This window comes from Sander vitreus, chromosome 11 (genome assembly GCF_031162955.1).
Source record: "Sander vitreus isolate 19-12246 chromosome 11, sanVit1, whole genome shotgun sequence".
NCBI classification, from domain to species: domain Eukaryota; kingdom Metazoa; phylum Chordata; class Actinopteri; order Perciformes; family Percidae; genus Sander; species Sander vitreus.
Window position 1 is genome coordinate 9,814,933 of NC_135865.1, and position 21,249 is coordinate 9,836,181.

At 41.0% G+C, this 21,249-nt stretch overlaps 1 long non-coding RNA gene across 1 annotated transcript; it reads right to left on the minus strand.

Annotated features, from left to right (window-relative positions):
* Window positions 1–17,546: 17,546 nt before the first annotated feature.
* On the minus strand, window positions 17,547–18,224 carry LOC144525708 (uncharacterized). Its single transcript, XR_013502703.1, has 3 exons — window positions 18,192–18,224; window positions 17,708–17,770; window positions 17,547–17,580 (listed from the first exon to the last, which is right to left on the minus strand). It is a non-coding gene; the product is annotated as an uncharacterized LOC144525708 (long non-coding RNA).
* Window positions 18,225–21,249: the final 3,025 nt, after the last annotated feature.

The window sequence follows — 21,249 nt, forward strand, 5'->3', positions numbered from 1 at the left end:
CGGTTAGGAGTTCCTCAAAGTGCTCCTTCCACCGCCCTATTACCTCCTCAGTTGAGGTCAACAGCGTCCCATCCTTACTGTACACAGCTTGGATGGTTCCCTTCCCCCCCCCCTCCTGAGGTGGCGAACGGTTTTCCAGAAGCACCTTGGTGCCGACCGAAAGAGTCCTTCTCCATGTCTTCTCCGAACTTCTCCCACACACGCTGCTTTGCCTCTTTCACGGCAGAGGCTGCAGCCCTTCGGGCCCTTCGGTACCTTGCAACTGCCTCCGGGTCGTCTGGGATAACATATCCCGGAAAGACTCCTTCTTCAATCGGACGGCTTCCCTGACCACCGGTGTCCACCACGGTGTTCGTGGGTTACCGCCCCTTGAGGCACCTAAGACCCTAAGACCACAGCTCCTCACCGCAGCTTCAGCAATGGAAACTTTGAACATTGTCCACTCGGGTTCAATGCCCCCCAGCCTCCACAGGGATGCATGAAAAGCTCCGCCGGAGGTGTGAGTTGAAAGTCTGTCGGACAGGGGCCTCCTCAGACGTTCCCAATTTACCCGCACTACCCGTTTGGGCTTACCAGGTCTGTCCAGAGTCTTCCCCCACCCCTGACCCAACTCACCACCAGATGGTGATCGGTTGACAGCTCCGCCCCTCTCTTCACCCGAGTGTCCAAAACATATGGCCTCAGATCAGATGAAAGCGATTATAAAATCGATCATTGACCTTTGGCCTAGGGTGCTCTGGTACCAAGTACACTTATGAGCATCCCTATGTTCGAACATGGTGTTCGTTATAGACAATCCATGACTAGCACAGAAGTCCAACAACAAACAACCACTCTGGTTTAGATCAGGGAGGCCGTTCCTCCCAATCACGCCTCTCCATGTGTCTCCATCATTACCCACGTGCGCGTTGAAGTCCCCCCAGCAGAACTATGGAGTCCCCAACTGGAGCCCCATGCAGGACTCCACTCAAGGTCTCCAAGAAGGCCGAATACTCTGAACTCTTGTTTGGTGCATATGCACAAACAACAGTCAGAGTTTTTCCCCCCCCCCACAACCCGCAGGCGTAGGGAGGCGACCCTCTCGTCCACCGGGTTAAACTCCAACGTAGCGGCGCTCAGCCGGGGGCTTGTGAGTATCCCCACACCCGCCCGGCGCCTCACACCCTGGGCAACTCCGGAGAAGAAAAGAGTCCAACCCCTATCCAGGAGTATGGTTCCAGAACCAAGACTGTGCGTAGAGGTAAGCCCCACCAGATCTAACCGGTAGCGCTCCACCTCCCGCACAAGTTCCGGCTCCTTCCCCCACAGAGAGGTGACATTCCACGTCCCCAGAGCCAGCCTCTGCTGCCCGGGTCTGGTCCGTCGAGGCCCCTGACCTTCACTGCCACCCATGTGGCAGCGCACCCGACCCCAGCGGTTCCTCCCACAGGTGGTGGGCCCATGGGATGGAGGGATGTCCGCCACGTAGCTTTTTCGGGCTGTGCCCGACCGGGCTCCGTGGCAAACCCGGCCACCAGAGCGCTCGCTGACGAGCCCTCCATCTGGGCCTGGCTCCAGGCGGGGGCCCCGGGCTTCCTCCGGGCAGGGTCACTTCATCCCTTCCTCGATTTTTTCATAGGATTTTTTGAACCATTCTTTGTCTGGCCCCTCACCTGAGACCACTTTGCCTTGGGAGACCCTACCAGGAGCACAAAGCTCCAGACAACACAGCCCTCAGGTTCATAGGGACACACAAACCTCTCCACCACGATAAGGTGATGGTTCCCGGAGAAGACAATAGGTAAAATGCGAGATAATTATGGCATTCATATCTATCATAGCAGTTTTAAAGCTGAGTGATTGACTGACAGATCTAAAGTTACTCAAATTAAATCTATATCTTTTGCATACACTTTTACATGAGATTTGAATGACAGATTTGAATCAATCCAGACACCCACATACTTGTATTTATTCACAACTTGCAAGTTTTGCCCTGATACAACATGACATCATGACTTAGCATAAACATACACACCACTTTCCTAAAGCCAAATGGCGTGTTATCTGTAGGCATTTTGAGCTATCCACGTGTCTACGCTGTATACAGCTGATGTAAACACATACACGTGGCGTGCTATCGCGAGAACAACGTCATACGCGTGTAAAACAATAAACGGTTGGGTTTAGGAAAAAGAACATAACAAGGGGAAGGCTTTATTGAAAAAAAAACAAAAAAAAAACGATTATGCGCCTTGATAACACGCACAAACAGCATACGAATTGGCGTGTCATACATACGCCACTTAGTGAGATCAGTCTTCCTAATATCATTATATCTGGGTCTGGAGTGCTACATGGTCGCTTTGAAAATAACATACCAACTGTTTTACTAACATTTAACTTAAGATGTTTTTAATATAACTATTTGTCAATCCATGTTATAATAATATGGTTCATTACAAGTTTTGAAGCAGTCTGCAGCTTTGTACAGCTGTGTACACAGATCCAGCAGAGCTGTGGAACCCTATTGTTTTCCAAAGGTTTCTTCTTATTATTCTTCTCCGCCTAAAACTGATGCTACAGCCTAAACCGTACATAGTGGCGGGGGTGCCATTTTCAGGACTGGTCCAAATCTCTGAAAGGACCTCAGAAAACAAAATTCAGCCACTTCCACCACTAGGTGGCGCTATAACAGAAAAAAACCGCGTTTGGCCTTATAACTCCCAAACCGTAGATCGCAGATTAAAAAGACACATATAACACATTCCCTGAATTCAGCTGAATCTCCTGATATAGGCCAAGCCCATTTCTGCCTATACTTTTATGCGCGAAAAATCGTGATTTATTGTAAACCTACTTTTTCGAACTCCTCCTAGACCGTTCAACCGATCTGCACGAAACTTGGTACGTAGCATCTACAGACTGACCTGACAAAAAGTAATCAAAATAATTCTTATCGGATGAGAATTGCACAAATAACGCACAAACAAATTTGTGTAGCTAGCTACGAAAATACAAACTTTACCATATCTTGGCCAAAATAAATGCTATCAAAGCCAAACTTTAGATTCTTGTTTGCCATGAACCTCTGGTCCTCCAAAACATTTTTACAAAAATTGGCCACTATGGGGCGTTACAAGTACAAAAAGTTTATATCTCATGAACGGCTCATCCGATTTTTACGAAAATTTGAGGGTACCATCTAGGGCGCAAAACCAACTTTTTCAAACTCCTCCTAGGCCGTGCGACCGATCTGCACGAAACCTGGTACGTAGCATCTTCAGACTGACCTGACCAAAAGTTATCAAAAGAATTTTGCTACGTAAAACTATGCTCAATTTACGACCAAACTGAATTTCGTAGCTAGCTACAAAACACAAACTTTAGCATATCTCGGCCAAAATAATAGGTATCAGAGCAAAAGTTGGTGTTATTGTTCGATATCCCACTCCGAGGCTCGTTAGGGGGCGCTATAATGAACATAGATGCGTTTTGGCAAATAACTCAATGCATTTAAATGGGAAATTTGCAATGGCAATATCTCTGCCGCAGTAAATGCTATCATCACAAAACTGGTGATGATCGGCCTTTAGGGGGTGCTATAATTGAGGTAGAAGCACTATAGTCAACGACCAGTTTTGGCCCTTTTACTCAATCAATGTTAATGGGATATTTGCAACGGCAATGTACCGCAGACCTTGCGGCTCACGGTCCCGCTTTCGCCACTCCCTGGGTAGTCGGGGGCGACTCGCGCCGCTTGGACTGGCTTGGACCCGTCATAACTGGTTGCAGTTCTAGTTATTCTTATTACCTGGGAATATCCTTGTAAACATTTGGGCTATGCCCTGAATTACATTGATAAACATACTGCTGTCTTCCTCTACATTCATCCCAGTTATAAATTCATTGAACATGTTCCAGCAGGAATGTGATCTGAAATTGAGGAGAATCAACATCTGCACCCAAAATTACAGCTTTCTCTGACATTCGCATGTAGCTACAGTGTATGTAATGTAAACACTGCAGCAGCGTGCCTGGAGCAGATGGCCATTTACAGAAAACCCACTGTACTGCACTGTACTACAAACTGTCATTTTGATTGGTAGAGAAACCTCAGGTACATTAATAACATGGCATGACTTTAATTTCCAGGTGATGGGCGTCAACATGTCACCTGACGGGAAACTGATCGCCACCAGCCTCTACAACTGAGCCTTTCAACTCTGGTTGTCTAAGTGATGTCCTGGGGTCTCATTTATAAAGGTGGCGTATGCACAAAATGGGGCTGAAAATGTGCGTATGCCACTTCCCACGCAAAGGTTGTGATTTATAAAAAACAAACTTAACGGGAGAACGTGCGGTCCTCCTCGCAAACTCTGACCGATGCGTACGCACATTTTGGAGACAAAATAGGAATTGGCGACGCAGATGGTGAGGTGGTGAACTGAAGTCAGACTGCAGAAAGTAAATGGGAATAACAATTACTCGGAATTAGGGCTGTCAGCATTAACGCGTTAATCGTGATGTGATTAAGGGCCGAGCATAATGCGTTAATTTCTTTTAATCGTATTAATCGCATGCCGCCATTTATTAATTTATTTTCACTTTGCGTCGTGCCTAACAGGCTACTATTTTGCCGTACTTCCTCGTAACACATCCTGCTGCTGCAGGAATAGCAACGCGGATTTCGGTGCCTCATTCTGGTGCCACTGATATGTCTGCACTTCTCTCTGATGCTCTGAAACAGACGTTACAGGCAACAGAAACATTGCTGCACGTGACGGTAGTTAACGCTATACTCAACAGTAGCTAACGTTAGCCTACCGCTAACTAGTAGTTGGATTAAACACGGTTACAATGCTGACAGCTAACGCTTAACGGTGTAAAGTTTGTATTTCACTGTAGAGGATTCCGACACCGGGATGTAACAATCTGCAGCTGCTGTTGTCGGAAAAACACAGACGGTGCGTTCAATGAAACTGGTAATTTACAGCCTCGTGGTGCATTCAAAGTTGTTGTTAAATGCCCTTTTCCCATCTGGTGGTTGTTTTTGTCATTCAACAGCTATTTACTAGTGAAATAAGTTATTGTTATAATGATTACATTATTATTAAACATTTAATTTTGACGATACAAGCCATTCTTTAATGTCGCCAACTGTTTAGTACCCTTCTTTTTTTTTACTTTCTTAAAAAGTATCGGTTCAGGCTAAGGCATGGATACGTTCAGACAGATATTTAGAAATTATGGTCGGGTTCGGTCCGGGCTCGGTCACATCAGCGTGATAAGACATTTGTTGTAAAATGGTGCTGCGGCTCCTTTAAGAGAGCTCATGTGTCTGTGTGTGTAAGTGAAAGAGAAAGAGGAGCAGACGTGTAAATGCGACCGGAGCAGAGTTATTCATGTTATAACGGCGGCCCTGGAGGTACCGAGTCTCCCCTGGTTTTCTGATCATGGTCGGAAACGAAGCAAGCAGTGAAGGTTAACACATTGAACATTTTAACAGCTTATTAACGTGAGCTTGTTGCCCCGTGTGCGCTGATGCGCTCATCTGTTGACATTTCCGAATGCCTACAGTTGCTTAATAAAAGCTTTCCACACAAACAAATGTATGCCTACATGTGTCATTAATATGAGAAAAAAATGAGATTTTAACGGTGTCGGGCTCGGGTCAGGCTCGGACATAAATCTCTTGATGCCTATCGGGCTCGGTCACGGTTCTGTCGGACGCGGGCCGGGTTCGGACAGAAAGATTCAGCCCGATCCGGACTCTAGTTCAGGCACCGTTAAGGCACCGGTATGAAGTTATATATAAGATATAAGGTTTTAAAAGTACCGCTTTAGCACCGGTATCCAAACCAAACAATACTCAACCCTAATATTGACTCTAGATTCAAATGTGTGACTAGATTAACTATATAATAAACAAATACAAATCTTAAAATCAAGTTCATAAAGTAATTTTCTTTGCATTCATTTGATTCCCAATCAAGATACACTAATAAGAACTGCTTTCCATTGTTAATATGTACTTAAAAACAGTTCTAAAATGCAAAATAATAGAATTTTAATCATGTGATAAAACATGCGATTAATCGCGATTAACTATAGAAATTCAACGATTAATCGCAATTAAGAAAATGTAATCGTTTGACAGCCCTACTCGTAATATTCGTGCCGTAAGTATTGATGCCTCACGCACATTTTTTCACTCCATATCATCCACGTCACCATGAAGATTAAATCCTGCAGTGTTATTTGCGCTTGTACTGAGTGATAATTGTTCCATAAACACCTCCAACTCAAATCTTAAATAAAAATTTGTTCTTAATGTTTAATGGATCTTGGATCTATGTACTGAATTGGGTCCAGTAGAGAGGGCCACGCGCCGGAACCGTGCCATCCCAGTCTATCCCGGTCCAAATACAGGTCCTCGCCACTCTGGGGGCAACCGGCTGTTTCCAGAGGGAAATGTCAGACAGCTAAGTATTTTTTTTAAATAAATATTATATATATATATATATATAATCTTCAACTTTATCACTAAGGCTTGTTTGAAAATAATATATAGTTCTGTTAAATCTTATTATATACAGTACGTCTGGTATATCGAAGCTGTCCCAGAGTGCTGTAATGCCTGCCATTTTGGACGTATTATTAATACATGTAGTTATAGATCAGGTTTCCCTACACTGTGCAAGAACAGGCCGAAATTATAATTAAATTTGCAGCAATTCCTTAACGTCTGAGAAGTTTTTTGCTTTTTCTCCACCAGTCATCATGATTCGGTGTAACAACTACCAGTGTCATTCATATACTGATCAGCATTCACGAGGTGCTTTGCATTGACTATTTATGGTTAAAAATGGGCGTGTACAGGGCGGGATAAGAGGCTGATTCACGTACGCACACTTGTAGGTAATCTCTGATTTATAAAGGGAACATTGCTTACAGGTGTGCGTACGCACGGTTTTATAAATCAGACTTTTTTTTGGCATACGCCATTTTGGGCTTTTGGGCATACGTACACTTATAGTAAGGATCCTACGCACAGTTTTATAAATGAGACCCCTGGTGATGTCATAAACGATAAAAAAAACTTACAAATGTTTAAGTGTTTTTAAAAATTTTGTCTGTTTGTTTACAACAGTTTTTAGTTCCCACACTGTCTGTGTGAACACACTCTGAGAGCATTAATAATGGCTCACCCTGCCTGGCTATCATGCTAACAGAAACCACACTCCTATAACCTGTAATCTGTCAGCAAACTTCTTATCAAATGAAAGGTTTATCAGTTTCACAGAAATGCAGTTCAGAGAAGCTGCTGTGTGTTTAACCTTCATCATACCTATAATAAAGTACTGTAAGAAATAACGATCTGAGCAAAATGTTATTTCTTCTCAGAACATTAGTTATGAAATACAAGTCATGTGAAAACTGATTTTTATTAATTTAGGAAAGTTACGGTTAATTTGCATATTGTTTTAAATGAAAATAAATACCTTTCTTTAATATAGAATTCAGCTTTTATCCCAAAATACAATCCACTTTAAAAGCTTATTTACCATCCTTTGATTCTGGTATCATCGTTTTCAGTCATTTCAAGTGAACATTATTTGTGATCTATTAATATGGTGAAAGTGACTCCTATAAAATAATTTACAAGAAGAAAAACAATTTTTATTTTATCTTTCAATACAAAAGTAGAGAGAGACCTTGGTCAAAATAAAGGTTGAATAATTGTATTTTAATTTAGATTTTACAATTTGCATGTGTGTCTGTCTCCTTTGAAATGACTGACAGAGTGCCCGATCCGCTCTGATAGTGTGTTCCCATGGCAAATATGAACTAAGTAAATAGTTACATATATTAAAACTGCACCCAACTGGGAATTGGGTGCTTTTGACTGGGATACCCCAGGACCCCAAAAAGCACTAATTAAAACAGAAAACAATGATTTATAGTCATTAGGAATAAATTGATTGATAAAGTCATGAAACACTGGAATGATAGAATAAAGCACCTGTGAGAAAAGGTTTACCTCTGGGGTCTGTAGCTTAATCTTCTTTAATGGACCGATTTAACAAAGACGAAAGCAGTGACAAAGAGTCTCAAAACCAGTTTTCATCACTGCCTTCTGGACGTGAATTTCGATTTGATCCCAAGGGCCAGTCGGAACACGAGAAGTCTTTTATTCCTTATACAGGCATTGAAAACAGAATGACTGCATCATGGAACACTTTTATAAGATGTGCTCTCTTTTATTAATTATATAACTAATTTGCTGCTACCTGCCCATTTGCACTATTGTACTGTATATTGTATACTTTTAAATAGTGTGTTGTGTTATGTGCACTGTATGTATTTTTGATGTACTTGGGGAAAAGCCAAAGAAAAATTTCCACTGAGGTGGACAATAAAGTCAATCAAATATAATCTGCTTGCTAGGAAAACCTCATCAGATACATAAATGTCTGTTTAGTTTATAAGGTTATGCATGGTCCAACTCCTCCTCTTCTGTCTGGGTTCATTAACTTAAAATCTACCGCAAACAGAGCCACTCAAAGTGCAGCTAGGGGGGAAAAACTGCATTTAACCTTTAGAGCATCAGTGGAATTCAGTACCACAGTCAATCAGAGAGTGATATTATACATTAAAGTGTAAGGAGATGGCTTATTGAGAACTAACAACCTCAACACTAATGCTATTTTAAGTTTTAACAGTATAAAATACAGTGTTATCCTAAAAACAATGTATAGACCTGCCCTCTTTCCTTTTTCTGTCTGAGGGATGTTTATGGACGACAGCAAAGAGCCTTTGGGCCCCACATTGGTGTGTAACCCCCAGCCAATGACAGCGTGCAGGGTGTGCAGTGCAGCCTATTCTCATTCCCAACCGCTGCTTTTCCCTTCATCGGCTTATATCAAGGCACAAATTTAACTGCCACAGACACACAGAAACAAACAGGATGAAGCTATGCATTCACTCATAAAACGACACTGTGGCAGCTTCCCGCTGAGGTGTGGGTGTGTTTATTTGTGCTTTAGCAACACATTCTCATACCTAAACGACATAGACTCACAAAATGACGCATATGACCGTTCTATTCACGGCCACACGATGGAAGTTTAACCTATATTGAAATCATGATTATTTAACACGATTACCCCTGGACTGCAGTGTTACACAAGGATACACAGAGGAAAATACTTTTTTTATTAAAGTTGTTAGTACTGGGGGGAAGGGGAGGGGTGTTCTGTATCATCTGCTGTAATGGGACTGTTTTGTGTCTTTTGCACTCGTTCAATTGGATGCTTGTTGGAGATCTTAGAAATGTATTAACTCGACTGCAAATGCCCAGTGCTATTGTCATCTGAAAGAACTAGTGCACCACCATGGCTGTTCCCTTAGTTGCATTTCATTTGGCTGTTCACTCAGTCAATGGTCGCCAAGATGTCCTGATTGGCCACTTTAAATCTAATGATGTGGAAAATTAGTAGAGCTCATCTTTTCAATGTCGGGGGTTAAGATCAGTCTCATATAGAGGCTAATGAATGCCTAAAATGTGATAATAGGAGTAGAATGTATTTTTGTATTTTCAAATTACATATTACTTGTATTTTAATTAAACTGGTGGACAGGTGGAGAACGACAACAAAATAAATGGAGAAGTGGAAATGTACCTGAGGGAGGGATATTCCAGTGAAGCTCCACCTCTTCCTGTGTGCAGATATACACTAAGGGCTGCACATATTGGAGACAGACAGGCAGAAAGAGGGTCTACATGTGGACATGGATCACCTGTTGGTGCTGTTGCTGTTGAGTTTAGGTAAGGCTCTGCTTTAAGGCGAGACACTACAGACAAAAACGTAGTTTTTTCATGCACTGGTCAGTTTAGAGATTTTGGGCTATTAAGCAGTCTTCTTTCAGACAAGTGGAAAATAGTTATTTTACCGCACTTTGTCTCTCTGATCTGTATTTCCTAAATTCACCAAACGTTAGCATTTCATAATGCCTCATTTGCATATTTAAACAACATTTCAGAGACCGTGTAATACAACAAATAATTTCCTTAGTGTAAATAATGAACGGGGGAAGTGTCATGGTGATATCCATTAGTTAAAGTTGTAATCCCTTTTCAGCTGTAATATCTTCAAAATGTATGGAAAAAAAACGCACCTTTAAATGTTTTGTTTTCATATTATAAACCAGATATCTCCACTTCAGTAGTACATACACCAATATTTCCAGTTTCATTTCTATATTCGGAAGGTTTTTGCAGAAGGGTTTGTTCGTATATCATTTATAGAGCTGGGTACCGAATTTGAAACCTTTTAGGCACCGACCAAATTGCCTCCTTAGTATTTGATTTGATTTATTGGGCTCTCCATTAGCTGGGGCCATAGCCACAGCTATTCTTCCTGGAGTCCACCCAAAACTTGTGCAGCTATACATTGCCGTATTGAGTATTGAAAAATGCCTCGTCATTCAATACCCAATTTCCATACCTAAGGAGTAAATCTTATCAGCGTCAGTGAGCCAATAAGCATGCAGCATGCTTCTACCAAGATCTAATAATGTTTGTGATTGGCTGTCTAACGTTACACGTCATAGAGACACACAGAAAAAACTCTACGTTAGGCACAGAGACAGGACTCACGTAGTAGGAGCTGAAAAATAAATAAAAAGATTTGTGCCATAATGTTTAATGTTGTAATTTATTTTTGTTTGACAAAATTGGTATCAATAAAAGTATCGTTTGGGACTCGGTATCGAAGTCACGGTATTTGTATCACATTTCTTTTAACGATACCCAGCCTAATCATTTATAGCCTGATTTATACAAAATGTCATTCCTTCATTTCAAACATGGAGAAACATTTTTTTCATGGCTGACTAGGGCTGGGTATCGTTTAAAAATATTTGATACCGGTACCGATACCAATACTGTGAACTACCACATTTCTATTTTATTTTTTATCTCTGTCCCTATACATTTTAATTATGCTCGTTTGTGTTTATAGTGTTCCTCTTGCTCGTCATCACTGTAAATGAAGGCAACCTCAGTGTCTCACTAGTTGAAATAAAGGTCATTTGATTGATATTTGCCTATTTAAACATACAATTTCAGAACTTGTAATACAAAAAATGATTGTCTTAAAGGAGAATTCCAGTCGATTTCAACCCGTAGCTCTGTTGTTTGTAAATTTGGTACGACGGAGCATTAGGGCCACATCAAGGGGAAAAAATTAAGGAGGAAGATGTTTTATTTATTTTGCATTTTGAGAATAAAGTCGAAATGTCGAGAATAAAGTCAACATGACGAGAATAAAGTTGACATGTCGAGAAAAAACTTGATAGCCTATTTCAAGAATGAAGTCGGACTTTTGAGAATAAACCAAACTACTAACTTTACCTATTGTATTCTACAAAATACATGAACTCTTTCTCTTTTAGTGTATAAACACAGTATGGTGATAAGTATTAGGACTTTGAAGAGATTGTGCTGAAAATTGCGTATGTTCAGAAGACAAACTTGGAAGAGGTGGCCGTATTCAAGGCTTCAAACTGAAATAGCTTGTAATGGACAGATGCAAGGGTATCGATGGTTACACCTACGTGCAATACAGAGAGGATATGTTGTATCACAAACGAAAACAATCGGTGCTGCCTACACCGTGTTATCCTTCTGCTAGATTTTGCAGCCAACAGGCTTAAACAGGGCAAGTTTTAAACTTGTTTTTTAGCCTCTAAACATGTTTGAAATGTCATTTCAAGTGCCTACCCATGTGCAGTTATTCCTACCGAGGGAACACAGCGAATTTGACTGCAATAGCTGTGACAGAAATGCATAAAAGTTGTGTTAATCCATACCTCTGTTTATTTCCTGGTTTCTGGTGAAGTCCACACTAGTCGATTGCCGAACTCACACAATCCAATATTCCACAACGTATTTTTCCCCCAAAAAACGATTTGCCTGGTTATTTCCATAGTAATGACTGTAGCAACAAGCTGTAACCTGACACCACACCACAGCTCAGCCTGCAGAGTGGCCATCTGGAGTTCAAAAGTTCAACAGCTATCGTGAATGCACATGCATAAGGTAACCAGGGCAACAGTGAAGACTCAGACTTTTTTTTTTTTTTTTTACTCACAGACACCTCACAGTCAGCTGAGCTGAGAGAGAGATGACCACGGAGTTTTGGGATAATAACAAGATTGTGTCAGTGTAGAATATCAGCTCAGATGGATAGTTCATCCCAATCTGATGTGCAATTGCACAGTTCTATTAGGAAAAAGTAAGAATATGTATATTTTACAAGTAAAGAATATTTTTGAATAAGTAAATTGTAAGAATAAGTAAATTGTACAGTTCTATAATATATTGCTAACATCTGTCTGTTATCAGTGGTTTTATAATATAACAGTACACATTTCATTTGTGCTTTTGTGTCTTTACTTCAACAACAACAAAAAGGAAATTACAATATCACAATTTAGACACAATGTAAAGTATGTACAGTGCGTGTGTGTTTTAATTAGGGCTGTCAGCATTAACGCGTTTATCGCGATGAGATTAAGGGCCGAGCATAATGCGTTAATTTTTTTAATCGTATTAATCGCATGCCGCCATTTATTAATTTATTTTCACTTCACTCGGCTTTGCGTCGTGCCTAACAGGCTACTATTTTGCCGTACTTCCTCGTAACACATCCTGCTGCTGCAGGAATAGCAACGCAGATTTCGGTGCCTCATTCCGGTGCCACTGATATGCCTGCACTTCTCTCTGATGCTCTGAAACAGACGTTACAGGCAACAGAAACATTGCTGCACGTGACGCTAGTTAACACTATACTCGACAGCAGCTAATGTTAGCCTACTGCTAGCTAGTTAACACTATACTCGACAGCAGCTAACGTTAGCCTACCGCTAGCTAGTAGCTGGATTAAACATGGTTACAATGCTGACAGCTAACGCTAAACGGTGTAAAGTGTGACTGTATTTCATTGTAGAGGATTCAACACCGGGATATAACAATCTGCAGCTGCTGTTGTCGGAAAAACACAGACGGTGCGTTCAATGAAACTGGTAATTTACAGCCTCGTGGTGCATTCAAAGTTGTTGTTAAAGTCAAATGTGTGACTAGATTAAATGTATAATAAACAAATACAAATCTTTAAATCAATTTCATAAAGTCACTTTCTTTGCATACATTTGATTCCCAATCAAGATACACTGGTAAGAATGGCTTTCCATTGTTAATATGTACTTAAAGACTGTTCTGAAATGCAAAATAATAGAATTTTAATCATGTGATAAAACATGCGATTAATCGTGGATTAACTAGAAATTCAACGATTAATCGTGATTAAGAAAATGTAATCGTTTGACAGCCCTAGTTTTAATACATAATCTGAAATGTACAAAGAAAAAATAGTTCAGTACTCTTTTCCTAGGTCTAGAACATGCTCATATAACACAAACTTGAACCATTTCTCATATTCCTCCTGATCTAACTCCAAGCTCCGTCTGTCAGCTCTGTGAGCTTCTCTCTGCTTTCGCCAACAAGCTCAACCGTTGCTATGGTTACCTTATGCGCATGCACGCGATAGCTGTTGAACTTTTGAACTCCAGCCGGCCACTCTGCAGGCTGAGCTGTGGTGTGGTGTCAGGTTACAGCTTGTTGCTACAGTCATTACTATGGAAATAACCAGGCAAATCGTTTTTTGGGGGGAAAAATATGTTTTGGAATATTGGATTGTATGAGTTCGGCAATCGACTAGTGTGGACTTCACCAGAAACCAGGAAATAAACAGAGGTATGGATTAACACAACTTTTATGCATTTCTGTCACAGCTACTGCAGTCAGATTCACTGTGTTCCCTCGGTAGGAATAACTGCACATGGGTAGGCACTTGAAATGACATTTCAAACATGTTTAGAGGCTAAAAAACAAGTTTAAAACTTGCCCTGTTTAAGCCTGTTGACTGCAAAATCTAGCAGGAGGATAACACGGTGTAGGCAGCACCGATTGTTTTCGTTTTTCTCGCTACTGACAGCACTCCAAATTCTACAAACTTCTCCTTTAATGTACGTAATCAACTGGGGAAGTGATTCACAGCTTCAGATCAATTTCAAAATAAAACCAATACAATATGAGTTGTTATGAATAAAGGAAGCAGCAAAGCAAAAACATCCTGCAGCTTTATGAAGAACGAATTTAAGTCAAACAACACAGAAATGTGGAAACATTATGCCATTTTGGTGTCAGTTTGATGTATTGTCAGGAGTAGCAGATATATTATGAGACAATTGTTACAGATGATATATTTGAATCAGAACATCATTCTATATAAATCTTAATCCAAACAACATAGTATCTCTATATTTATTTCGGGCCCTCCTAGATGTGTGTAGGATGGCCGATTTAACCCGCCAGTCCTCATCAATATAGTGGCATGTGTCACAGTTGTGGTTAGGGCTACACAATATTTGAAAAAACTGACATAATTGTTGTGTTTTGTTTTTTTCCTGCAAACAAGACGACATAAATAGCTCTATTTGGAAATAATAAATTATTCTCAACTAGGGTAATTTTGTAGGGGAGTGCATCTACATAGAAAATGGGGACTTTTCTTATGTGAACCATTCTATGTTGAACTTTCATGCTTTACAAACACCAAAGCAAGTTAGCACTTAGGTAACTAAATACACTGGTTGATTCACATGACATCATTGTATTCATATAATAGAGTGTTTCCTCTATGTTGATTTGGAAGTGGCGTCCCGCCACGGAAAAAATTCTGCCACCACGGTATCAGAAATAGGGCAGACGCACATGTAGTCGTAGTTGCCTTTTAAATGAGCTTGCTTGTTGGAAAGCCTGTCCACGCCCCCTGCAGGTGGTCGGCGATACTGCAGTCTGATGCCGGTTTAGTGAGCGGCACTGCGCTTTGCATTATTTTCCTTTCACCATGGCACACTCGTTAGAGTCTACTTAGCTAATAATCGCCGTTAATATGTGATACCGCCGGTTTATATCACACTCTGTGTGCTTATAGTTTGCTGAAATCTTGCTTGTGTGTGTTTATATGTTAAAGTTAACTTTTATAATAGTGTAGGAGGTTATTGTGAAGTGAATCTCAGTTTCTGTGCTCTGTAGGCTATGTGCATTTAACCACCTCGTGATTTAGTCAACACTCATGTCTGTAGCCTACTTGTAACATTGGTTAACAGCTACAGCTAATATCATTGTGCACTGTAAGTTTATAGGTGCTGCATTTAGTTCACTTAGTAACTATATTAACCACAGTTGATTCCTATAACATTCATACTTATTAGTATAGCTCCTTTATCATTGGCATCATTATACTGCAGAACATTACTACCCAGAACATACTAGAGAACATTCCCCTACCGTTGTAACCTTTAGAGAACGTTCCCCTAACGTTCCCCTAACCCTTAAGTAAGTTTATGGAACGTTCCCCTAATGTTATTTTTTTTACATTCCCCTAACCTAACAACCATGGTACCAAAAAATAAAAAAATTAACACATTAACACAATATATTGTATAAATGTAGAGTGCAAAGTAATAGTGCAAATGTAGTGTGCAAAATGCATATTGGAATGATAAAGTATGTAATGTGTAGCTGAATGGCCAAAGTGGGGATGACCCCACTTATCAGCAGTTCAGGAGAGTGATGGCAGTGGGAAAGAAGCTGTTCTTTCGTTTGGTTGTTTTTGTGTGCAGGGATCTGTAGTAGAGGTCGACCGATTAATCGGCCGATTTTTGGCATTTTTTTCATAATCGGCATCGGCCAATATCCCAGTATATCAAGCCGATTAATAGGCAGGCGCATCTGCGGGCAACCTAGTGTTAAAAACATGAATAGGCAACATTTTTTACAGCGCACCCAGACCAGCTGCCTCCAGCCCCTCCCCTCGTGAAGAACTCAACAGTCCCGCCCACAGTGGAGTATAAGCCATAAAATCGTAACCGTCGATGGTAGACTTAAAACCAGCATGACGACATGACTCAGCGATTGTATATGCTCATATAGAGACCACAAATCATGGGGCACTACCCTTGTTTTGAGATAAATGTCTTTTATTCGCGATGTCTTGGATAAGTACTTCATTACCCACAATCCTGAACAATCCCACAGTGATGCCTCTGATTGGTGGAACTCATGCTGGTGAGGAGGGGGGTGTCAGTACCCGATCCGTGCTGCCTGCACGATCCGTCACGAGGATTTACGACACTGCACGAATCACGATCATGATCACGATCTGTTCCATGCTTCTGACGTTAGCCTCTGCCGGGAAGCTAACGTTAGTTTAGCTAACAGCTAATTCGGCTAACCGCTAGCTGACAGCTTGATTCAGTCTAAAATAACGTTAACTCAAACTTAACACTGGGTAAAGCCGTCTACAGCTGACGTAACAGCCGTTACATATGTTAACGGTTATTTTCAGGTTTTATTTTGAGGGTCTTTTAAAGTTATTACAGCTGTCTCAGCTAGCGGTTAGCTGAATTAGCTAAACTAACGTTAGCTTCCTTTGTTCAGTGGTGCGCGGTGGTTTATGGGAGGAGTAGTTCCAGCGCTCTGAGATGACGATATGTACACAGTCTTGTACCTTTGACTTTTTTGGGATTTTCTGTTTGTTTTTTTTACTCTAAATGATACGTTGTATGCTTATGAGTCACATACCACCTGGTTAGCCTAAGGCATGGTCTAAAATTCTTTATATACAGATTTTTTCAGACGTCAATGGGAGAAATGAATGGGAAATTTACTTCCGGAACCCAAGGTCTCTCAGAGGACGGGCGGGACTCGCACAGTCTCGCACAGTCACTTCAGGCTCAGACGCTACCGTTGGTAGTAGCATATTGCTGGTGTTCTTGCCTTGGGATTAATTGTACTAATAAAACCGTACAAAACACCGTGGCCACACCGCTGTGGAAGCTCCCCAAATGGCATTTATCAGAGTCTGGTTGTTACCTTTGTCCGTGGCAGTCTCAGCCACTCCTATAACGGAGCTAACCGCTAACGGAGCTAATCGTTGCTAACAGAGCCTTCAGTTCTCCGTGCCTGTATCCATGGATGTCCTCATGGCTAGGGAATAATTAATGGTTTTAGTTGTTATACATTATATACTTTCATATGTGAACAACTTAAGTGAGTCTTCTTACCTCACTGTGTGATGAGTTACTTCCCTCTGTGTGATGAGTTCTGCTGTTTACAACAACAAAAAAGTTAAGTTACTCTCAAGTTCCTTGTCATGAAATTGTATTTAATTGGAAATGGATAATTCAAAGCCACTGTACCTTCAACTGGGTCCCAAGATGAAGTGACAGGCAGAGCTTGCGTTACAATAGACCCATCCAGCTCTGGGCAACCGGCTAGTTTCCTGTGTGATGTTGACTCATCTAAAAAGAAAGTAGATATGAATATTGGTCAGTTCATTTATGGTAGGTTTCTTGCACATGCCATTGCAAAAGATGAACCTATGCTGTTACATTAGACAATCGCTAACAAAAATAATAAAAAAAAACACTTAAATGCAGGTGGTGGAGGCAGTAACATCTGCTGACCTGAAAAAGGGCAGGAAGGGACAAACGCATCAGAACAGTCACGTGATATGCACCAGGTTGAGTGTCAGTAGTTCCATGGTAGGAAATATGACTGGTTTCTTAAATGCATGCATAAATGTTAACTTACGGACAGGGCTTCCAGACACACGCTCCGTCCTGAAATGCTTTCTTGCTTGTGGAATGGATTCATCTGAATTAAAAGACCATACAATTTGTACTGATTGCAAAAAGAATATTTGAAGTGTAAATAATAATACATAGTCTGTACTTAAGGTCTTACCATGATTATCTACATAAACGATGGATGTATTTAGACAACCAAGGAGGTGTAATCATTATGTTGTGCTAGGTTAGCCTGCAGTTTCGTGAATAGAGCATCTCTTAATACATCCATGGCTTTATCTCTCATCCACGTTACAGGCTTTACAGCATACAGCCCTCGGATGTATCGTAAGATAAGTGTTAAACCCTAAACCCACATTGGCTCTTAGGGACACATAATATATTACGTTAACTTTAGCTAGCTACCTAGCTAACTAGCTCCATTGTTGCTGTATAATGCTGGCAACCATGTCAGAGCTTTCTTTAAGTTGTTTACCAAAATCTCTCACCTTGTTGTCCAGGTTCCTTATGGTGGTTAAAACATTACCGAGGGAAGGCTCAGACTCTGTGGCTAACTTTGATGTATCCATGGGGCTAGCAGCGCTCGCAGCATAGCTAGCTGTGGAAAGCTAACGTGTTTCCCGCGTTAGCATACGGGCTAGCAGTCTTGAGCGGAGAAAAGTCTTTACTGTTGACCACCGACAATGTCTTTCTTGGTATCTTTGTCCTACCTTGCGTTATAACACCGCCGGTGAAGTGCAGTCAGCATATGTTTTAGTCAATGGCAGTATTTCAGTTCGAATTTGGGACCAAACGAACAGATCTTTTGTCTGCCCTGTTCGCCAGGTGTGTATACTGGTGTTGTATACGGAAGTCAGGACAGGACTTGAATCGGTCACCTGAAAGCAGAGGCACTGTCTTCCCCCTACTGGCGGGGGGGGTGTAACGGTTGGATTTGTACACTGAACTGAGCCACTTGTTAGAAGTGAAATGTGAAATTAAAGAAGTTAATTTTCTTAGTTGTGGAAATCGTTCTATTGATAGATTCTTGTTCTAAGTATTTTCACATAATACAGTTAAAAAAACGAAATCAAGCACAAAAGTATTGTTTTTAACAAAATTGTTATCAGCCTAAAAATAAATATATTCTCTTGCTATGTTGTTTATCTTACTTAGATTTTATAAGACCAATCATTTTTGAGTGAATCTAAATCAAGTGACTGCAAACCTTTTATATGCTACTTCAAAAACTTAAATGGAGCTGGTATAAATAAACATTTTCAAAATCGCCCTCAGAACAACCAAAAACAACCAAACGGGAATGTTGTGTGGAGGTACAGTGCAACCACAGGAGAACGTTTCAGTTGGTTGGTTCCCTTAACCTTTAGGGAACGTTATAACCATGAGGGAACATTCCCTAAACATTAGTTTTTGGTCTGGTTCGAACTAACCTTTAGGGAACCAGAAACTAACGTTCCCCAACGTTCCCTAAACGTTCTGTGTTAGTGGGGATTAGCTTAAAACATTGCATTAATCAGGTGATTTATATCTTCTTTGTAGCGAACATAAAACACTGACTACTGTAGCTTCACTGCCCATGGAAAAGCATGTTCATCACTGTGTCAGCGGCAGCTACCGCTTACGGTACTTTTCTACACACGGGAGAACCTCAATTCCCATTACAAACCCCTAATGTTACGTCACATACACACGTTGCCCACATGGCCACCTGTCTCAAAGGGGTAGTGTTGACCGGTAACAATCATGTTAAAGTGCCCATATTATGCTCATTTTCAGGTTCATAATTGTATTTTAAGGTTGTACCAGAATAGGTTTACATGGTTTAATTATATCATATCATATATCACATCATATTTTTGTTGTACTGCACCGCTCTCTCTCACTGCTGCAGATCCTCTTTTCACCTGGTCTCTGTTTTAGCTACAGAGTGAGACCTCTTTTCTTCTTCTTCTTCTTCTTCTGTACTATCTTTGATTGCACTCGCACATGCGCAGTAGCTCAGATGTAGATCATGTCAGCTAGCTAGCTCCATAGACAGTAAAAGAAAGGCTGTTTCTCCAACTTCGGTCAGTTACAAGGCAGGATTAGCTGGGAGACTTCTAAATGAGGATGCACATGTAAGTAGTTCTTTAGTAGATTATGGTGAACTTGTGTGTGTTGTAGCAGTGCTTTGCTATTGAGACATTATGCTAACGCTACAAGCTAATGGTTGTGGTTAGCCAGCTCGTTTTGGCTTGTGACATCACAAGCCGTGCCGATTTTGAACAGCTCACCCAGAGACTGAAGGCAGGACACATTCAGAAACCGTATCTCACTCAAAACAGTATGGATGGATTTTTTTCAAAGTTTGTATGCGTGTGGAAGCACCAGAGACACAAAAGAACACCCCAAATCCCAGAATATGGGCACTTTAAGGAGAACATTGAACGTTTCTCTGTCAAGCAGCAAAAAAGTTCTAGCGTTAACATCGCACGTCCTGCAATGTGACTATCGCACATTTGCACATTGCGATGTAGATGATGAAACAAAATATTGTGCAGCCCTAGTTCTGGTACCATAATGGCCCCAAAGTTCTGAGACCAGAGAAACCTGGCTGTGCTCCAATCATGCTGTTTTATAATTATGTTTATCTTCTGATTTTTTTCTTCAGGACTCCAGGCTGAAGGAAAACACAACTCAACAGGTAAATAAAAAAAAAAGAAAAGAGAGTCCGTTCCAGCTGCTTTGCGGGGGGGGGGGGGGGGGCGGTTCTGTCTTTCAAACAGTCTGTTAAGGTCTTTTTCGTGGATCAATAAAGCAGAATCAGCAGTCAACTTTTAGTTGAATCTTTTCTTAATTTAATTAACTTCTCCACTCCTGACTTTCTGCTCAGAGTCTGTCAGGTTGGTGGGAGGAGATAGCCGCTGTGCAGGATCACTGGAGCTGAAACATCAGGGAGACTGGAAACAAGTGAGTGACACTCACTGGAACCTGAACAAAGCAGCGGTTGCCTGTAAAGAGTTGGACTGTGGCTCTGCTGTTTCTGTAGGATGGAGAGAAGAGTCCTCAGACATATCTGTGTGGAAGATCAAATATGACTGTGTTCAGTCTGGATCTGCTCTGAGGGAGTGTGCAAGATCAGGTTCCTCTTCCACCATTGTAAATCTCAAGTGTTTAGGTAAGCCCATCAGTGACATCATCTTTGACATAATCTATGACAGTTATGTTCTCAGGTTGACACACACATGCACCAGATAGAATGGCAGCAGACTATCTCCAGCAGCCATGACGGACTTTGATGAGCTGCAGTCTCAGTAAATCAGGTGCTGAATGCACCAATATATATATATATAATTTTCTTTGTGAATGAATAATGTATCATAAATAAATACATGTTTTTCCTTAAAATACAGGGGACATAAGTAAGTACACCCCTATGTTAATTTCCCATAGAGGTAGGCAGATATTTATTTTTAAAGGCCAGTTATTTCATGGATCCAGGATACTATGTATCCTGATAAAGTTCCCTTGGCCTTTGGAATTAAAATAGCCCCACATCATCACATA